At 49.4% G+C, this 16799-nt stretch overlaps 1 protein-coding gene across 1 annotated transcript in view; it reads left to right on the top strand.

Annotated features, from left to right (window-relative positions):
* LOC138447652 (neurogenic locus notch homolog protein 3-like) overlaps positions 1-16799 on the top strand; it is a 536025-nt gene that overhangs the window by 351447 nt on the left and 167779 nt on the right. The window lies entirely within an intron of this gene.

The following is a 16799-nucleotide window of genomic DNA, read 5'->3' as shown; positions in this document are numbered from 1 at the left end:
CATTACTGCTGAGTTGCAATGTGAGAAGATGAAAAATTGGTGTTCATAGTTTGGAGTGGCCAGTATAGGTGCTGTTGAGATGGCGTGTTTCAATTCATCAAATGCCTTTCATTTCTCTTGTCCATCCCAACTTCTTATCCCCCTTTGTGCTTCTCTGAGGGCCTCTAGTAGGGGACCTATGTATGAGCTGTAGTCAAAAACCCACGCCCTGCAGTAGTTGCATAGGCCCAAAAACTGCTGTAACTCACTGTATGTGGTTGTGGTGTGTTTGTTATTGCTTGTGCCCTTTGTGGTGCAATGTTCCTTCCATGTTGTGAAATGAGCTGACCAATGTAGAGCACCTGTTATTGGCAGTACTGTAATTTCTCTGTCTACCTTGTACTCCTTCTCAGCTAACACTGTGAGCATCTTCACTGAGTCCTTCCTACACCTCTCCTCTGTGGTGCTGCAGATGATTGTCATCCACATATTGCAGCACCGTGCTCTCCAGCTCAATGTTGCCCAAATCCATTTGTATCACTCTGTTGAAGATGGATGGTGACTCACAGTACCCTTGTGGCAGTCTTGTGTTTCCATTTTGTGTTGCGGCATGTGTAGCTTGTCAGGCCTTGTGAGTCAGGGTGCAGAGGTATCGAAAAGAATGCATTTTTGAGGTCAATCACGGTGAACCATGATGCCTCTGCTGGTATTCCACACAGTATGGCGGCTGGGTTAGCTGCTATGGGGTACTCTGCTTCTACAATGTAGTTCAAAGGTCTCAGGTCCTGGATAAAACGCCAAGACCCTCCTTTCACTTTGCGCACAGGGTACACAGCAGTGTTGCATGGTGAAGCTGATGGTACTAGTATACCATTGTTTATTAAGGCTGTTATTGTTTCATATATGCCCTCATCTGCCTCTTTTGATAGTGGGTATTGCTTCACTCTTGGAAGCATTGCTCTTTTTTCAGTTTTATTTTTACTCCTGCAGTGCTTTTGATACATCCAACGTCCTATGGACTGGTGGTCCACAGGGATGTTGGTACAGTTGCCATGTCTTCCTCGTAAAATGGCACTGGTGTAGGGGCAGGTGCCTCTAGTGCCATGGCCATTTTTTGTGCCACTTGCTTGTATGTTACTTTCAACCAGATGTTAATGCTCATCCCAAACACCATTTCTCCCTCTCCATTATCGTCTGAGAAGAGCTCCTCATCCGATACCTGTGCCAGTCTGCACCCCTCTGCCAGTGCTATTACAGCTCTCCAGGCCCTCCCCTCCCTATCCTGGGCATGTACTGCGATGTAGTCTGCAGTAGCCATAATGCTCTCGATGCTTACTGAAATCATTTTCCCCTCCTTTTCATTTGCTGGTGTTTCTGATCTTAATAGGTAAACTGCTGGCCTCCTCCAAATTTTGCCGTTAATTCCAGGCAACCATGCTATTGCCATGTCGGTCCCGTATTGGAAGAGGTCTCCATCCACTGGCTCAGCCCGGGCCACTGTTTGGCCACAATAAGCCTGCAATAGTTGTCGTGCTGTGAGCATGTTAATGCCTGGTGTAGAGCAAATTATGCCCTTCTCCGTGAAGGAGATGGTCATATTCAACCTGCTCATGATATCTCTTCCAAGTAGGTTTACTGGTGACTGCTCTGAATACAGAAGTGGAAGAGACATGTCGTGATCTCCTATAGATAAGGAGATGTTATCCGTGAAGGGAACCAACCCTCGAGCCCCAGAAAGTCCTTGAGTGTGCATAGCTTTGCCTGACATTTTAAACTTCCCCTCCCTTATGCAAGACCTAGTTGCCCCGGGGTCAATGTCCAAATAGTTTTTGTCACCTATTGCCACCTGTATGTGTGGTTCCTCCACAGTATTAGGTTTTACTGATGGGATGGGACACATCAAGGACATCTGTGGGCTGTCCTATTGTGGATATAGTGACTGACGGCTTCCTGTGTAAGGGTTGTGACCCAATATTGTCACCTTCCCTAGCTGTGTCTGCTGTAGGGGAGCATCAGTTGTTGATACTGCATTGTCCTGTATTTGTGTGAGCTGCTGTACCGGTTGTACTTGATGTTGATGTGTGGCTATCGCCTGTTGCTGTGGTGGTGTGTATGTTTGTACCTGTATCTGTGGCTGTGGTGGTGCCTGCTGTGCCTGTTGTATTTGTGATTGTATGTAGGCTGGTGTTTGTGGCTGGGGTTGTTGCGGTGGTGCCTGTTGTGGTATAAATTGCTGTGTTCCTTGCTGTTGGTAAAATTGATGTTCCCCCATAGGCCCTTGCTGCCTTTGATCCCCCCCAGGCTGCTTGGGGGGGGGGGGGTCTCATCCTGCAAGTGCGTGACATGTGTCCCACCATCCCACATATCCAACATATTGGTGGTTCTCGGGCCTGCCATGGGGAACCCCCCCCCCCCCCGTGTTGTCTTGGTTCCCCTGTTGTCCATTTGGGTTGTAGCCCCGGAACCCTCCCCCTTGTTGTTGTGCAGGCGGACCATAACCCCTCCCTCATCTGCCCGCCCCTCCCCCTGTAGTTAAAATATCCATTTCCCATCTGCACATATCCTCCTCCAGTGTATGCCGTGTATGGTGGGGGTGGGGGCATCTGCTGTTATTTGTGATGGCTGCTGTAACTGTGCCACCTGCTGTGTTGTCTTGTGCAACTGTGACCTGTGTGGGGGTGGGTGTAGTTATTAGTGCTCCTTCCATGGCATATTTTGATAGTTTCTTCTGTACCAATTTTGCCTCCTCTGCCTTTCTATCTTCCTCCTTTTGTTTCATCTTTTCCTGCCACATCCTGCAGTGGTGAACTATAGTTAGTTGTCTTTCTGGCCAGGCCTTAACTTCCATCCCCACTATTTTCTTCAGCTGCTTTTGTACTTGCTCCGGGAGCCCTTGTACTAGTATATGGTAGAAAAGTGCTACTGTTTTATCCCACGGTTCCTGCGTTTCCAAGCGCCACTTCTCCTGAATTTCCTGGATGTAATCAACAGGATCTTCATTCTCGCGCATCTTGCATGACGTTATTGCTCCTATGTCTGACGTGTCTGGGTACTGGACCCTCAATGCCTGCCACAGCGCATGTCTGCAGTTGGCAAATGGTGCTCCATCATGTGACGTGTCTGTTATTGTGACCCCTGGGAAGCCTGCCATTTTCCAAATGTCATCTGCAGCATTCCCCAATATTGAGATCAGGAGCCCCTTGACGTCCCCCACCGCTAGTTTTTGCCCCGCAGTGTGTTTTATCATCTCATAGATCCACTTCCCAGATCCTCCCCTTAGTGATGGAAGCCTGCATTTTATATTTTCTTTATCGGCATGCTTCCAAGGGACATATTGTGGTCTGGCCCCTCCCCTCTCCAGAAGTGGCATTAAATTGTACTCCCTCACCTCCCCCTGTGTGGTTATGTTGGTGTATTCATCATCTTCCTGTGTCAGGTAGCTCTTCAATGATGTCAATGCTACAATTGTTTATTTCGTCCCCTGCATCCTTCCTGCCTCTCCTGTTACCCGCTCGCCTGTTTTTCCTGCCTGCGTCCTGGGAGGTCCCTTAGTCTGCCGACATATGGGGTGTGCGCAGGGGTTGGTGTCAGTGGTTGTGGTGTCAATGGGCGTGGTGTTTGTACTGGTGTCGGTGTTAGTGGTTGTGGCATTTTTCTTGTTGCCTCCCTTACCTGTGTTTCTCCTGTTTACTTCCCTCCTTTTGCATGCCCATGGTGACTCAGTTAGTGCGCGTTATGTATACCTTGTCTAAACTCTCCCTATTGCCATCTCTTCCACTTGTTCCCGAACCTTCCTCTTCGTCGCTGCAAAATCCATCAGGAAATGACAATCCCCACTCTGTGCGTTTCCCCCCCCCCCCACTGTTACCGTCCTTAAATCTATTAAGTCCATTTCCTTGTGCTCACCTCCTTTAACAGTGGTCCCCCGTGTTGAAGTTGTTGCCACCTCCAAGTCCTGGCCTGTGTACTTTTGAACTGTGTTCCACTCTCCTATCTCTTTTCTCCTCTTCCTTCTCTCCCACTACTTAACCTGCTATTTCACCTTGTTTCCTGTGTAGTTCTTCCAATACCTCTTTAGTCACCTTTGCCAATATCCTCTCCTTCTTCCTTTCTTCCTTTCTCCCCCTTCCCTCTTTAATATGCTCTCTATTACTTTACCTTCAAACTTCCGGGCGCTTTCAGATAGTATCTTCTTTTTCCCCAGTTACATTTCCCTGTCCTCCTTTCTCCTTACTTTTCATTTCCTGTTGCTCCGCGTGTGACACCCTCTCTGCTATTGCCCTCACCCGCTCCTCCGCCTTCCTCTTTCGTTCGTTCCTTCATCCTCGCCTGCTTCTCCCTATTCTCCTTTCTTTCCTTCTTCCTTTCTTGTGTTTTCTTGCTCGAACTGTCTGATCAGTGCGCTTCGTACTTCCCTTAATTCAGCCAACCTTTCCTCCAACATTTCTTCCTCTACCTGTGACAGTCGCCCTTCTCTTGTTTTACTCACCTCGGTCCCTGTTTGTGCGGTGTCCATTTCTTCTTTGTTCACTCTCCTCACTGCGTCCTCTTCTTCCCCTGTTAGTGTCCACCGGAGCTTTAGGAGCACCTGTGCTGCTATCCATTCATCTGGTCCTATGTTTGCGATGTTTTCCACAGTTCTCTTCCCTCCCCCCGTGCTGCCTGTGTTGTGCTTAAGTCTATTGTGCCGGTCGCCGCCTCACCCCTCTGGTAGCTATCTGTACGGGCGTATGGTGGAGGGCTGTACGCAGGGTTTGAGTACCCCTCAGCGGCTGTTAATTGTTGTCTGGCGGCTTCTCTTAATTCTGTTACTGGGTACACCCCTCCTTCTTGCTTCACTACCTTTGCCAGAGGCATAGCTTCTGTCCCTTCCTTTTTCACCTTAGCTTCTGATACTGCAACCGATCCTTCTTTCTCCCTCTTGCTCTCTTCTGTGCATAGTGTGTTGCTGCGCGCCGTACCCACGCCCCCTCCATTCTCCTTTTCCTCCTTAACCTCCTTTTCTTTGCTGCCTTTCTCCTCTGTTGCCCCTTCCATAGTAAATATTCCCATTGCCCCTGGCCTGGCTCCCTGGAACATCTTCCATAAGTTAAACATCTCTATATGGTGAGCTAATTTCTTTCCTTTGTATATGTTATGTATGTCAAGAGTGAGTGCTGGGTATATGAATCAAAGCTGCCGTTAGGCGGCCATGGTGTTAGTATTTTGTTATCTGTCCCTTGTGTCCAGTCAATGCTGTACCTTATAATTTTCTCCTTATGTGGTGATGGAGACGTGCAAATGTGCTGAAGGGGTGTAGTTAAAGCGCTTCCTCTCGACCCCAACCCGTAGTAGGTAGCCATATTACAATTTGCTTTTTCCCCCGATATCAAATTTTTTTACCTGGCCCCGTAAATTGGGGACTTCCGACTGTCTGCTGGAAAGTAATACAATTGCAAGTGTACAGTTCCTTCTCATTTATTTGTTTCCCCTAAATGTTACTATTATGGCCCCCTGCGGCCGTGGCACACGAAGCCCCCTGAGGCTGCGTGCCCTGTGTGGCATGCTTTATAGCCACACCACCTTCCTTTCTTCGTCAGACCTCAACCTCCCCTTTCTCAACCCCCTTGTCGAGCGTGACCGGCGTTCTCCGTGCACAGCCACCTCTCCCTTTTTCGCCCCTACCTTATCGAGTGCTGCCGGCGTTCTACGTGCGCGGCCGTCTCTTCCCCCATGGCCCTTCCACGTCTGAGCGCGGCCAGCGTTCTCTGTGCGCGGCCGCCTCTTCTCCCTTTGGCCCCTACCTTCTTGCACGCTCTGTCCCCAGCCACCCCTGGATGGGCGCGAGATGGGACGCGAGGTGTATCGCAGTGTCCTATACAAACCCTATGGGTGACGTCGCCAACTTATGCAATACACTAAGTACAAATTTCAAAACTTCAGAAATGCGCGCTTGTTTTCACACAATTACCCCCATTAATCCCACAGCTGTCTTCTCGCCTCGTCTGGAGCAAGGTAATCCACAATCAATTCACTTAATATAATCGGTCTGCGCACGCTACGTCGCCTCGCGTGTGATACGCCCCCTCTCCAGAGGAGCTTAACCAGCCAATTATCTTCCGCGCTCGGTAAACAACCCATCTACCCCTGCGGGAAAGTCATTTACTTAACAAGCTTCCACACTCAATTAGTAGGGAACCTTATCTATTCATTGATCTACAACGTCAACTCATAGGAAAGCCACACCCCCTTACACAGGTGTCCGCGATCTCTAACCAACCCGCGCTCTAACAGTCACATGTGGGCGCCTGAGGCCCCACCCAATCCACCTTGTAACACTGTAGGGGACGGTCGTGGCGGATGTCCCGTTACACCTCACACCTCTACTGCCGCGGAACAGTCAAAATTAATTTCCACACACTGTCACAACCTCCCCCTCCCTCTTTACCACTCCTTCCCCCTCCCGCACAACATTATGTTGCTGGTGTCATGATCTCTGCTTCCAAAAGATCAGGACTTGCCCGACTCCCTTGGAAGCAGACCCATAACCCCGGTTCCGAGTGCCAGCCAGTCCCAATTGGGACCTTTTGAACCCTGTCCTGGCGCCAGTGGCACCAGGATCATAAAGATGCCCAGTCCCAGCGCTGGAAGCGCCGGGCTCATAATGCTTGGGTGGACTTACCTGCAGCAGACCATGCTGCTTACTTACCTGCCAGTTGAACCCCTGATCCTCTTCTGTTTGGGACTACTTTTCCTGTTGGGTGGGGCAGGAGCCACTCCCTAGGTTCAGAACACTGGAACTCTTCTGGAAAGCAGGAACTCTTTTCTTACCTAGGCGTGGCTGTGGAAGGAGAGACCTAAGCACTACAGGAGGCTATTTAAACCACACCCGATGGATGAATCTTGCTTTGTGTTATTCTGCATTCTCTGCAGCAGAACGCTCATCATGTCTTCTGCTTCTGATCCTGGGCCTAAGGGAACAAAGGCTTACCATCCTGGAATCCAGTCTTCAGCAGCACCTGTAAAGACAAAGAAAGAACAGGTTAGCACTACGGTCTTCAGTGGCAGCGCATCTCTTACCTGGTCCATCGGCTGTCACCAACGCCTCGCGCTGCATTCCGGCATCTGAAAGACAAAGGCTTACCTACTCTTCGCATGCTCCGGAGGTCTTCGCACTGCATTCCGGCATCTGAAAGACAAAAGCTTACCAGCTCTTCGCACGCTCCGGAGGCCTTCGGCGCTGCATCCCGCATCTGAAAGACAAAAGGTGCGTTTAAAGACATTGGGCAACTTTATTACTCACGTGCCATTACTCCTTCCCACGCCGAATCCAGTGGGTATTCCAGCACCCTTCAGCTTCTCTAAAGCTCCGAACTTGTACCTGCAAGATAAAAGGGACAGTTAGTGCGCATCGTGAAGCAGGCTACAAGCGCTTACTTACGTGCTTCCAGGCGCTTCTATTCCTCACGCGGGTTCGATCCTCAACTCTCATCAGCCCGCCATCCGCCATCGCCGGAACCCTGCAAAACAAGAGATATCATTACAAAAGACTTTTAAGACATTTGAAGTGCCCAGAACTTACCGTTCGTGCAGTTAACGACGGACAGCAGTCCTCTGAGGTCAAGAGGCCTGCACCCTTATCCAGTGAAGAAACTGGTTACGGCACCCTGCCCCGAGGCAGATGGAGAGCTCGGCGTTCACTTGCCTAAGGTGAGGGCGTTAACCTTTGGGGTTCTACAGGAGAAGAGAAAGGGAAGAGGAGAGAGGCACCCAATAACCCCAGTTCATTAATCCCATATTTTCTATCTGCAGACATCTTACTATTCGAGTCAGACATACAGTGCACAGAGGTCCAGCCCAAAGAGCCAACCGTGTGTTACACATAACCTTTGAAGATACGGCATTCACCCAGTCAAGACCGGCGCCTCTGCGGGAATCAGGTGAGCGTTACAGAACACAAAGCCTACCGCAAAACTCCCACCCAGGCGCTATGGAAACCTCGGATACCGACCAGCTAGCCCAGTTACTTGGGGAACTAAGAGCAGAAGTGCATGCAGCCCGTCAGGAAACGAATGCTCTAAGAAGGGAACTGATTATTTCCAAGGAGCGAACAGACTATCTCGCTAGACAATTGCTACAGTCACAAGCCGGACAAACTCCGTTACCCGCATCAGGGGCAAATCTTCCTTCAACATCCTCTACGAACCCAGTGCAGATCAACCTACCTGGGAATGTACCTCTGGCTCCGCCCGAACGATTTTCTGGTGACCCAAAGAGGTTTGCAGTATTTATTAATCAGTGCCGGTTGCACTTCTTATGCCGGCCAGCAGCCTTTCCAACTGATCAAGCTAAGGTAGCTTTCGTGCTTTCGTACCTTAGTGGCAATGCGGCAGATTGGTCGATCCCTCTAGTTAATCAAGATGATCCGGTTCTCCATGATTTTAAAGCTTTTCAGCTCAGTATGGAAAAACTGTTTGCAAGACATTCACAGGGGCAGGCCTTGGACAATGAGCTCCTTTCATTGCGACAGGGTAATCGAGACCTTTTGGCTTATATTGCGTCTTTCAACAGACTGATAGTGGAAACTCGATGGCCTGAGGACAAAAGGATTACGCTGTTTTATAGAGGTCTACGTGGAGAGCTCAAAGATGTGTTAGCCCAAGTAGTGAATCCCCCGCAAGACTGTTCGGACTATATTGACTTAGTCGTTCAAATTGACCACAGACTGCAGAACAGTAAGGCCGATCGTTCCAAGTTTGATGCTCGAGTATTTTCCAAACCACCAACTCCTACCAAAGGAGTAGACTCCGGGGAACCCATGCAAATAGGGGGCCTGAAAGGACCACTAACACAAAAGGAGCGGGAAAGGAGAAAACAGCTGCAATTATGCCTCTATTGCGGAAACTCGGGGCACTTTCTTCGAGACTGTCCGGTGAAACCAGCCAAGAAGGCAGTAGGAGCTGCAGTTACCAGGGTCACAAACTCTGAGCAGGGAAACGACCTCGCCCGACAAGAATAGAGGTCCTCTTGCCGAGCGTTAAAACCAGTTCAGTGACCTCGCATTTCGTGATACCTATGGTCCTCATTAGCCCTGAACATCCGGATCGATTACAAGTGATTGAAGCTTACGTCGACAGCGGTGCCATCGGCAATTATGTGGATCATGAAATGGTTTTGAGGATGAATCTGACTCTTTGTCCAAAGGCTGTAAAGGACGTCATTACTACGGTGGATGGTACAGAGATAGCCTCCGGACCAGTAACGCATACCACCCAAGAAGTGACGCTAGTAAGTCAAGATGGACACCATGAGAAGATCGTGTTCGATGTGATCAAGGCCCCTCAGTTCCAGATTATTCTAGGAATTCCTTGGTTAGAGAAGCACAATCCTCAGATCGATTGGCGAGCAAGAACGGTTCAGTTTCCAGAATGTGTCTCTACTTGTCACCCTCGACCTGGTGTTGCACTGGCAGCAATTTCCTCGGAGGCTCCCCAGTTACCTCCTGAATACCTAGAATTCCAAGATGTTTTCCGGAAGGATCAGGCTAACTCTCTACCTCCTCATAGGTCTTATGACTGCCAGATAGACCTGATACCTGGATCTACTCCTCCTTGTAGTAGAATTTATGCCCTCACCGAGCCTGAGAATCTTCACCTCCGACAATACCTGGATCAATACCTAGCGAATGGGTTTATTCGTCCTTCCATGTCCCCTGCTTCCTCAGCTTTGTTGTTCGTTCCAAAAAAAGAAGGGGACCTTAGAACTTGTATAGATTATCGCGCCCTAAACCAGATCACTGTTAAGAATAGATATCCGTTACCTTTGATCCCTGAACTCCTGGACCAAGTCAGAAAAGCATGCATATATACAAAGCTGGATCTTAGAGGAGCCTACCACTTGGTACGAGTAAAAGAGGGCGATGAATGGAAGACGGCCTTCCGCACCAAGTATGGGCTATTTGAATATCAGGTCATGCCCTTCGGACTTTGCAATGCCCCGGCCGCCTTTCAATATTTTATGAACGATGTCCTCAGAGAGCTCATAGATGTGTGTGTTGTTGTTTACATTGACGACATCCTCGTTTATTCTTCATCGGAAACTGAACATCGGAAACACGTGAAAATGGTCCTCGAGAGATTGCGTCAACACAAACTTTTCGCTAGGTTGGAAAAATGTGTTTTCAACGTGACTGAAGTTGAATTCTTGGGATTCATATCACCTAGCGGAGTGCGTATGGATTCAAAGAAGGTCGATGCAATTCTCAAATGGCCATCGCCATCCTCCGCAAAAGGTGTTCAAAGCATGTTAGGCTTCGCTAACTTTTACCGCAGGTTTATCCCCGAATTCTCTCGAATAGTCCAGCCCATCACCGCCTTGTTAAAGAAAAACAAACGTTTTGAATGGTCTACCGAGGCGGAACAAGCTTTCCAGAATTTGAAGACTAGATTTATCTCTGCACCGATCTTAAAACATCCTCGCCCAGAACTCCCCTACATCGTTGAAACTGATGCTTCGAGCCTTGCCATGGGGGCAGTTCTATCACAAAAGGACCCAGTAACCAATCAGTTGCATCCCGTGGCATTTTGGTCCCGCAAATTCTCGCCTCCTGAAATCAATTACACTATTACTGATAAGGAACTTCTAGCTATCAAGTCCGCCTTTAAGGCTTGGCGGTATTATCTTCTGGGGGCCCGACACACCGTTACTGTGATTACAGATCACCGAAACCTGCAATATTTGAAAACCGCAAAAGCTCAATCCTCTAGGCAACTCTGTTGGGCACTATTCTTTGCCGAGTTTGACTTCATAATTACCTATCGACCTGGTACAAAAAACGGTAAAGCTGATGCCCTTTCTCGGATGGGAGTGGAAGAACATTTGATCAATCCTAAACCTGTACCTATCATTCCCGAACAAAGAATTCTAGGTGTAATCGCCACACAATCCATAGAGGAAGTTAAGGATAAAGCCAGGCTACTGGTAACTCCAGCAGACATACAGAATTGGCATCTGCAGGGAAAGGACTTTACGGTGAAGGGCAACCTATTATATTTCCAAGAACGGTTATACCTGCCCAGCACAGATTTACAGAAAAAGGTAATCTCTTGTTATCACGATTCTTTAATGGAAGGACATCCCGGTATGACCAAGACCTCGGAAAAGATCAAGCGCTACTTCTGGTGGCCGTCTTGGAAAAAAGATATCAGAGACTTTATAATGTCCTGTGGAGTATGCGCCCAAAACAAGAGTCAAAAGGAAAAACCAGTCGGCCTCTTACGCCCTATTGACATCCCGCCTCGCCCTTGGCATCCGCTTTCTATGGACTTCATCACCGATCTACCTCCATGCTCCGGATACAATACGATCCTAGTAATCGTGGACCTATTCTCCAAGATGGCGCATTTCATTCCACTCAAAGGCTTACCAACAGCAGCAACTCTGGCCCGAGAATTTCTCAAACATCGTCCGACTGCACGGTTTTCCTTCAGTTCTAATTTCGGATCGAGGTAGTCCATTTATTTCTCATTTTTGGCGAAGTTGCTGTCGGTCGGCTCAAATTGATGTGAGACTTTCGACCAGCCACCACCCTCAAACAGACGGACAAACCGAGAGGACCAATCAAACTCTGGAACAGTATTTGCGCTGCATGCTACAACAAACTGAAAAAACTTGGAAAGATATCCTTTGGATAGCTGAATATGCCTACAATAACTGTCCACTCGGGAACTGGGAAGACCCCGTTTTTTCTTTTATACGGTAGTCACCCTCGAACCTCGGAGTTGGATCCACTCCAAGATCTTGGAACACCAGCAGTAGACCACCTGCATTCTACAATCACCCAAGCCTTTAAGGAAGCCGTTTCTCACCTTCAAAGGGCTAAAGAACAATACAAGAAAGGAGCAGACCAACATCGGAAAGAAGCCCCCCAATATCAAGTAGGAGATCAAGTCTGGTTATCCACCAAATATCTACCTCTAAAAGGACCACGCACATTCAACCCAAGATACCTTGGTCCCTATTCCATCACTACCATAGTAAATCCAGTAGCGGTCAAGTTGGACTTGCCCCCTCACATGAAGATACATCCGGTCTTCCACGTCTCTCTATTAAAACCCGTGCAACCTCAAACCCGACTAACTACATCTCCAAAACCTATTCTAGTTGATGGAGAACTCGAGTTTGAAGTCAAAAGCATCCTGGATTCCAAGATCTCCAAATCTAAACTATTTTACCTGATTGACTGGAAAGGCTACGGTCCCCAAGAAAGATCCTGGGAACCTGCAGAATATGTCCACGCGCCTCGTCTAATCAAAGGATTTCATCGAACATTTCCTAACAAGCCCAAACCCCCGGAGAAGCCCGGTTTGGGAGGGGCCTTGAGGGGGGGGGGGTGCTGTCATGATCTCTGCTTCCAAAAGATCAGGACTTGCCCGACTCCCTTGGAAGCAGACACATAACCCTGGTTCCGAGTGCCAGCCAGTCCCAATTGGGACCTTTTGGACCCTGTCCTGGCGCCAGTGGCACCAGGCTCATTAAGATGCCCAGTCCCAGCGCTGGAAGCGCCGGGCTCATAATGCTTGGGTGAACTTACCTGCAGCAGACCATGCTGCTTACTTACCTGCCAGTTGAACCCCTGATCCTCTTCTGTTTGGGACTACTTTTCCTGTTGGGTGGGGCAGGAGCCACTCCCTAGGTTCAGAACACTGGAACTCTTCTGGAAAGCAGGAACTCTTTTCTTACCTAGGCGTGGCTGTGGAAGGAGGGACCTTAGCACTACAGGAGGCTATTTAAACCACACCCGATGGATGAATCTTGCTTTGTGTTATTCTGCATTCTCTGCAGCAGAACGCTCATCGTGTCTTCTGCTTCTGATCCTGGGCCTAAGGGAACAAAGGCTTACCATCCTGGAATCCAGTCTTCAGCAGCACCTGTAAAGACAAAGAAAGAACAGGTTAGCACTACGGTCTTCAGTGGCAGCGCATCTCTTACCTGGTCCATCGGCTGTCACCAACGCCTCACACTGCATTCCGGCATCTGAAAGACAAAGGCTTACCTACTCTTCGCATGCTCCGGAGGTCTTCGCACTGCATTCCGGCATCTGAAAGACAAAAGCTTACCAGCTCTTCGCACGCTCCGGAGGCCTTCGGCGCTGCATCCCGCATCTGAAAGACAGAAGGTGCGTTTAAAGACATTGGGCAACTTTATTACTCACGTGCCATTACTCCTTCCCACGCCGAGTCCAGTGGGTATTCCAGCACCCTTCAGCTTCTCTAAAGCTCCGAACTTGTACCTGCAAGATAAAAGGGACAGTTAGTGCGCATCGTGAAGCAGGCTACAAGCGCTTACTTACGTGCTTCCAGGCGCTTCTATTCCTCACGTGGGTTCGATCCTCAACTCTCATCAGCCCGCCATCCGCCATCGCCGGAACCCTGCAAAACAAGAGATATCATTACGAAAGACTTTTAAGACATTTGAAGTGCCCAGAACTTACCGTTCGTGCAGTTAACGACGGACAGCAGTCCTCTGAGGTCAAGAGGCCTGCACCCTTATCCAGTGAAGAAACTGGTTACGGCACCCTGCCCCGAGGCAGATGGAGAGCTCGGCGTTCACTTGCCTAAGGTGAGGGCGTTAACCTTTGGGGTTCTACAGGAGAAGAGAAAGGGAAGAGGAGAGAGGCACCCAATAACCCCAGTTCATTAATCCCATATTTTCTATCTGCAGACATCTTACTCTTCGAGTCAGACATACAGTGCACAGAGGTCCAGCCCAAAGAGCCAACCGTGTATTACACATCACCTTTGAAGATACGGCATTCACCCAGTCAAGACCGGCGCCTCTGCGGGAATCAGGTGAGCGTTACAGCTGGTTGGGTGTGCCATACTCACCAGGTCCTTGTGAGTCGGAGTCGCTCGACCGCGGGCACCCCTCCAAAGCGGCCCGCCACCGCCCCTCGTCTGGACCACCTCTGGACACTCGCCAACCGCGGGCGGGATACTTTTCAAGTCGGCTCCCGAGGGCCAATGTCCGGATGGCACTGTCCGGTCTTCTCGCAGTTCCGCGATGGTCCTGTACCCCTCAAAAGGGGGCAACGGCCGAGGGGGGGCGCGCTGCCGGAGGCCTGGTAGTTATGCTCTTAGGGTAGGTTAGGTAGATCTCAAGCAGATCTGAGCAGTGCCTCCAACTTGTCGGGGTGATTTTGCCGGGGGCCGACAGAGCCATCCGCGGACCTCAGGGGCTGGGGAGGCCCCAACTCCCGCGTCCCAAAAGGAGTATGAGAAACACCCAAGAGCAAGGTAATAACTGCTGTTTATTAGAGTAACGGCAGTGATACGCTCAGACTGTATGCATCCGGAGAGGCTCTCGTCGTTGGTGGGGCTCGCAGGCCCTTTTTACAGCAGTATGACACGCTACTTGCGTCACCTGGGAAGAATCGCCACAAAACCTAACGCCACTTCGCGTTGGTACCCCGAGTCGTAGGGTTAGTAAAGGTGCCTATTGAATTAAATATTAGTGGATAAGGACGGGTCAGGTGGTACACTTGGGCTGTCCCTAACAGTTGCTACACCTAAATTGTTACAAGGGACACTTGGTGATTGGCTAAGGGTAATGGCGTCAGTGATGAGCCCCTTGTATTCTGATTGGTTCTCCCGCGAGCCCCCAAGCCTGGGACAATCGCCGTTCCCAGCTCGTGGTGTACCTGGCGTTGGCAACAATGTGCAACTATGTGTTTGTGGTGGACAATGGACAGGTCTGCTTAAGGTCTGGTGCTCATGTCTTTCCCATCGCTGTAGGTGTCAAACTTGCTGCTTCGTTGTTGCAGATTGTGTCCCAGACGTGGGACTCTGGCGACTTTTCTGTCTGGGGAGCTTGGCATCTTGTCAGTTCGGCTTGGTCACGTGTGGGGAGACTGTAGCTGGAGCAGAATTATGAGGATTAGATTTGTGTTTTTCGGCTCTGAGGATTTGGCACCGGCAGGTGTAACCTTGGCGCTGGGAGCGCGGCATGTGGGTTGCAACATCGCGGCCGGGGCTGTGAGCTCTCATTGGGGGTTTGTTCTGTATGGTCAGCACTTGCATTTCGTCTTGGGAGGATTTTCGTCTGCGAGGCTCCTGCCTGGGGACTCTTGCTTGCGGCCTACTTGGGCCTAGTTTCTGGGTGGCGGTACATAACCCATAGTATGGGGGTCGCGGGGCAACAGAGTGTCACAAGCAGCATTAGGTGTACATGGTCTCGCCTTCATAGGGATAGGTAGCGGGAAAGCATCAGCAAGCATATACACGATCTCTTCATGCATCTTGCGTTTCTACGGTGCTGTAGAAGGCCTATGTGAAAAATAACAATGCATGTCCATGGGGATTGTCAGTCCGCTATGTCATAGCACTGAGTATGTTCTTCGTGTGGGTTGGTGTGTGAGTGACCAGTGTGCATGGTGGCACAAGTGTTCGTCTGTTGGCTATGTCGTCATGGCATCTCTAACGATGATGATTTTTGTGGTTGGTGTCTAATCGAGCTGGTCCATGGCGCAGGCGTCTGCTTGACCAGGGAGTACTAGTGGGCATGCTCCTCGTACGTGTATGCCTTTGAAACAGGATACTTTGTCATCTGGTAAGGAAGAGGTTTGGTCAAACTCCTCTCATGGGGGGTGCTTAGGCCGTGATCCCCTAGGCCATGGTCTGGATGTGACTGGGGGGAGGGTATTTTCCCATTCTCCCACTTCAGTATCTTGTTCTGTCATGCAACCCTCCCTACAAAGTCTTTTGGGCCTTCACATTCTTTGGGGGCAGCTCCCATCTAGCTGGCCACAGTATTTTCCCTGATTTGTTCAGGCATGCTTAACTGGATTTTTTCTTAAAGCTGCAAAGCTCAGTTCTCTGCTGTGCTGGTGGAAAAAATGGCAGCAGCTTGTCACGTTATGTTTTTCTACAGGACACATTTGCTCTGCATTTATTTTGTGATCTACTGAGTCCTGGTGCATGCCTGGCACTTGATATATCTGCCTATGGGTAAGCTGCAACATCACCCCACCTATATAGCCATGCTGCCCAACTTGTATAGTGAGTTCCTATCCTGGGTACCCGCCTCCCTGTCACTTAGTCTATTCTATTTAAAACACACTAATTGTGTAAGATAAAGACTCCTGCACTTATCAGACCTACCCTGTCTGCTGCCTTAAACCTAGCACTTGCAAATTGCTGGCTGCATTATTTATTGTTATTTATCTGTTTCCCCTCTGCTTCGCACTTTCCACCTCTCCCCCCTTCCATGCACTTATCCCCTCCCCCCTCTCCCATGCACTTGCGCGTTCTCAATGTCACTGGGCCTAGTAAGATCGCGGTTTTGTTCTTCTCTGTTCCCCTCCCCTCCCTTGCCTTGTCGCGCTCTGAAACACTTGTGTACGAGCGCGATAGAAATAAAATATCAATCAATGCCTGAACTGTCCCCTACTTGTGTAGCAAAACTAACTATTCTTTGTGCCAGCTGCATTTCCAGGAGGATTTAAAGTGCAGTTTCAAATGTGTCCTTTCTGATTTTATAATTTTCTTCTGAGGAAGGCAGGGGGGGGGTAAAGGAGAAAAAGTGTAAGATTATCCACACGCAATACTAAAATGTGTACTAAAATGTGTAGTAAGTGTAAGGAAGTAACTGTACTTTACACACGAGGTATAAGACACCACACTCACTTCAGAAAATAGTGCATTGTTTGTTAGGACTGATTTTCTATACTCTGACCTGGTGGAAAGATGTTTAGAGGGCAAACCTAGTATTGTGACTGACACAATTCTGGGAGATGTAGCCAAACAAGTTCAAGGTAGCAAGGCGAGTGAGTGGTCTAGGCTAAG

This window comes from Ambystoma mexicanum, chromosome 3q (assembly GCF_040938575.1).
Source record: "Ambystoma mexicanum isolate Mex_15411 chromosome 3q, UKY_AmexF1_1, whole genome shotgun sequence".
Lineage (NCBI taxonomy): Eukaryota > Metazoa > Chordata > Amphibia > Caudata > Ambystomatidae > Ambystoma > Ambystoma mexicanum.
This window is presented reverse-complemented; position numbering and strand designations above follow the sequence as displayed.